Source organism: Ornithorhynchus anatinus, chromosome 11, assembly GCF_004115215.2.
Source record: "Ornithorhynchus anatinus isolate Pmale09 chromosome 11, mOrnAna1.pri.v4, whole genome shotgun sequence".
In the NCBI taxonomy this organism is placed as follows: Eukaryota; Metazoa; Chordata; class Mammalia; order Monotremata; family Ornithorhynchidae; genus Ornithorhynchus; species Ornithorhynchus anatinus.
Window position 1 is genome coordinate 50,830,270 of NC_041738.1, and position 4,955 is coordinate 50,835,224.

A 4,955-nucleotide genomic window follows, 5' to 3' on the forward strand; every position below is an offset into this window, starting at 1 on the left:
CTACAATCCTGACCTGAAAAAGCACCATAGAATCTACATGGGGAGAAGTCACATCATTGTAGTTTTTGTGGGAAAAGCTGTAACAGTAGTTCACAGCTTAGGCATATTGGCTTTCTTTCCACCCTACTCCCTAGTTAACTCTCTTCATTTGTCCCAACTAACCTTCTAGCTGCACCTCACCCTGAACACTCTCACCTCTGTCCCAGTGCCTCGAGCTGTTCCCCTTTACTGGAACTCTTCCCCCATCCCTGGCCCAAATCTGAATCTCAAGTTCAAAGCCTTTATAATACCCTTCCTCCTCCTACAAGCCTTCCCCTAATTAACGCCCAAACCCTGAAGTTGTATCAACCCAAAAGCCACCCTTAGCACATATGTGTTGACTTTTACCCATCCTCAGCGTTTGTGTAAAGATGCCTAATCAACTGTACGATGATTTTTTTCTCCTATCGTTATTTGTAAATATTTTTATGTCTGTCGCCTTCAATGAAGCAAGGTCCCTATGGGCAGGGGAAGTGCCTGCAGTTTCTGTTGTACTTTCTCAGTGCGTAGTACAACACACTGCACTCAGTGGGAGATCAATAAACACCATCACGGCTACTATTTGCTATTTCCAGCGCTTAGTACAGTGCTCTGCCCATAGTAAATGCTCAATATATACTATTGAATTTATTACTATTGAGACTGTAAACCCTATTTGGGAATTATACACCGTCTTTGGCCTTTGATACATTGCTTTACATTCAGTAGGTGCTTAATGAATACTATTATTACTTACCACTTACCACAACTTACCACAACTATCAGAGTACTCACACTGCAAAGAAACCTTTAAATATAGTTATTGGGGAAAGGCTTCAGTAACAACTCACAACTTATTTCACCCCTTACTGAGCAGCAACATGGCCTAATGGACAGAGCACGGGCCTGGGAGTCAGAAGGACCTGGGTTCTAATCCCGGTTCTGCCCCTTGTCTGCTGTGTGACCATGGGCAAGTCACTAACTTCTCTGTGCCTTAGGTACCTCACCTGAAAATGGGGATTAAGACTGTGAGCCCTAAGTGGGATGGGGACAGTGTCCAACCTGAGTACCTTGTATCTACTCCAGTGCTTAGGACACTGCCTGGCACATAGTAAGCACTTAATAATAATAATAATGTTGGTATTTGTTAAGCGCTTACTATGTGCCGAGCACTGTTCTAAACGCTGGGGTAGACACAGGGGAATCAGGTTGTCCCACGTGGGGCTCACAGTCTTAATCCCCATTTTACAGATGAGGGAACTGAGGCACCGAGAAGTTAAGTGACTTGCCCAAAGTCACACAGCTGGCAAGTGGCAGAGCCAGGGTTCGAACCCATGACCTCTGACTCCAAAGCCCGTGCTCTTTCCAGTGAGCCACGCTGCTTCTCAACAAATACCAACCTCCATTGGTTGCCTATCAACCTTCGCATGAAACAAAAATTCATCACTCTTGGCTTCAAAGCCATCCATCACCTTGCCCCCTCCTACCTCGCCTCCCTCTCTCCTTCTACAGGCCATCATGTATGCTCCGCTCCTCTGCCGCTTACCTCCTCACGGTCCCTCGTTTGCGCCTGTCCCTCGGCCCACCCCTGGCCCACATCCTACTGCTGCCCTGGAATGCCCTCCCTCCTCACGTCTACAAAACTAACTCTCTTCCCCTTTTCAAAGCCCTACTGAGAGCTCACCTCCTCCAGGAGGCCTTCCCAGACTGAGCTCTCCCTTTCCCTCTGCTCCTCCTCCCCTCCCCATTCCCCCATTCCCTCCCTCTGCTCTTCCCCCTTCCCCTCCCCACAGCACTAGGCATATTTGTACTTATTATTACTTTATCTATTTTGTTAATGATGTGTATATATCTATGATTCTATTTATCTTGATGATATTGACGCCAGACTGCTTGTTTTGTTTTATTCTGTTTTATTTTGTTGTCTGTCTCCCCTGTTTAGACTGTGAGCCCATTGCTGGGTAGGGATTGTCTCTATCTGTTGCCAAATTGTACATTCCAAGTGCTTAATACAGTGCTCTGCACATAGTAAGCGCTCAATAAATACGAATGAATGAATGAATGAATGAATGAATGATTATTATCTCACCCCAGAAAACTCATCCAGGAAAGAAAACTTTACCAATTTACAGGTTTGGGAAAGCTCGAAGAAAGAATGCAGCAAAACCTAGTGACACGAGCACGGGTTTTGGAGTCGGAGGTCGTGGGTACTAATCCCGCCTCCGCCTCATCAGCTGTGTGACTTTGGGCAAGTCACTTAACTTCTCTGTGCCTCAGTTACCTCATCTATAAAATGGGATTAAGTCTGTGAGACCCAAGTGGGACAACCTGATTACCTTGTATCTACCCCAGTGCTTAGAACAGTGCTTGGCACATAGTAAATGCTTAACAAATACCATCATTATTATGATAAAGATTAATTCTAAATATCAAGAATTAGGGGAACTAGTCCCTGCTAAATTTTTATCTTCCATCCCTGGCCTATTGCCAGGAAATACTTTTTAGGCATTTTCTCCTGACTCTCTGGGCTGATTCTGATGCTATGACATGATGCAATGCCCAAATATCAAGAGAAGAGTGTCCAGTCTTCTAGATATCAATAATGATTTTGCCTCGCAACTAATTCAACTAAACTGATCTCATCCATCTCTTTGGTCCTCAGTCTCTTCTCTTTCATCTCTAGAGAGGTGATCCCCATTCTCACATGACAGAAGAATCAATCATATTTATTAAGCACTTACTGTGTGCAGAGCACTGTACTAAATGCTTGGGAGAGTACAATACAGCAAAGTTGGTAGACACATTCCCTTCCCACAGGGAGCTTACAGTTTAGGAGGGCTTATAGTCTAGCGGGAGAAAGGAGAGCTAGAAAAAAAGAGATCATATCTGAAAAGTGGTTTGAGCTCCTTTAAGAAAGGCTAGAGAGAAAGCCAAGAAATGAACATTACTCACCTACACACAATCAAATCAAGTACATTAGCATTGATCCATAATCAATCACTTAATCCATAGTATTCATTGACATACAACCTAGGGCCGGAAAGAAATCAGGTTTTGTTTTTTTAAATGCTGCAGGCAAGCAAAAATGTAAATGAAATGGAACGTATATCGCAAAGCACCAAAATAATATCTCTTTAAACCACCGATGCTTAAAGTCAACAGATGCTTAATCACCCCTGACACTAGAAAGGGAGAACAGAGATGATAAAAATGTCTATTGGCTGGTGGGTGAAAAAAAAATCTATTAAACAGTCATGATTTCCTTTGTTTACCTAGCACGGGTTTCCTGCGTTACTCTGCAAATCCCCATCGTTCAATCTATTTCGATATTTGGCATATGAATGCCCAAAGTGTTTTGTTACCCTTTTGTTATAATGCTATGTTGATCACCTTTCTTCTGAGTGGCTCAAGCTGGCACACAAAGGGTTCTACGTAACCTGTGAAGCAGAAAGAGGGGGTCCGGGTTTAAGAAGAAGAGGAAAGAAGGACACGGAAGGGCACGAAGGAAGGAGAGGAAGGATGAACAGGCAAAGAGTTGGACGTTCTCCATCCCAGGTACCAACAAAGCACTTTTTTCCTTTAACCTATCACAGTGACAGCTGCCCCTGCAATCATGGCCAGACAGGGATGCCCAGTGATGGTGGTATAAAACAATCTACTCTACTGTACTGTCCTCTCCCAAGGGCTTAGAATAGGGCATCACACCCAGTAAGTGCTCAATATCAAAATCACTGATTGATTGGTAACAAATTGGGAAGGTCTGCACCATCCCTTGCCCAACACCTCCCTGCTCTGGTCCATTCCTGATGGATCACATCTATTAAATTCTATTGTCCTTTCCAAAGTGCCTATTACAGTGCTCTCCACAGAGTAGGCACTCAATAAATACTAGTGACTGACTGGTTGACTGACCGATCCCCTTCCCACAGCTTTGGTCAGGATGGGGATGGGGAAGGGAGGCGAGAGCCACTTAACTCATTTAAATTTTTTTAAAAGGGAAAATGTATGGGGTAAGATTTGTGGGGGGCACTGAGGAGACAAGAGAAGATGGGACAAGTTCAGGGCGAGGGGAGGTAGAAGAGCAGCTGGGAACAGAGAAGGGTGGAGAGGGAGTTGGGGAAGGGGAGAAAGGTACAGGGAGGGAAGTGGCTTACCTGCTCTGATAGGATGTAATGTGGGGAGCGGGCTTATGTCTGCCTTAATAAGTCAGCCAGTGGTGCGGGACGTACCCATGGGTTGCACGCACTGCTGAGTGGCCGCAACCCGGAATATACCTGTAAAAGACACAATCCCTGCTCTTAAGGATTCCCAGCCAAATGGGAGAACAGTAGACATCGATGGATAGATACAGAGCGGGACGTACCCATGGGTTGCACGCATTGCTGAGTGGCCGCAACCCGGAACATACCTGTAAAAGACACAATCCCTGCTCTTAAGGATTCCCAGCCAAATGGAGAACAGTAGACATCGATGGATAGACAGGGTGTATCTCTCCTCCATCTGGCTTTCCTTGGGAGATCACCTGCAGGTATAGAAGATTACAATCAATCATGTATTGAGTGCTTATGTGTGCAGAGCACTGGACTAAGCACTTAGGAGAGTATACTATCAGAGAGTTAGTAGACACGTTCCCTGCTCACAACCAGTTTACAGTCTAGAGGAGGAGTTTACAAGGTCAGGCTCAACTGCTTTCTATTTTGTACCTTCTATTTTTCCCTGCAGCTCCTCCTTATTGTGAGCCTCAAGTGGGACAACCTGATTACCCTGTATCTACCCCAGTGCTTAGAACAGTGCTTAGCACATAGTAAGCACTTAATAAATACCAATGTTATTATTATTATTATTATTCAAGATCCAGCTGTACCTCAAAAGCACATAACATTGGCCCCTGCCCTTCATATTCCCAAGCACCATTTTACACGGCCCGCCCCACCCAG

At 44.9% G+C, this 4,955-nt stretch overlaps 1 long non-coding RNA gene across 1 annotated transcript; it reads right to left on the minus strand.

Moving 5' to 3' along the window:
* Nucleotides 1-2,860: 2,860 nt before the first annotated feature.
* LOC120638701 lies at nt 2,861-4,322 on the minus strand. The gene is made up of 3 exons (XR_005660586.1): nt 4,173-4,322; nt 3,409-3,455; nt 2,861-3,048 (listed from the first exon to the last, which is right to left on the minus strand). It is a non-coding gene; the product is annotated as an uncharacterized LOC120638701 (long non-coding RNA).
* Between the last annotated feature and the right edge of the window lie 633 nt (nt 4,323-4,955).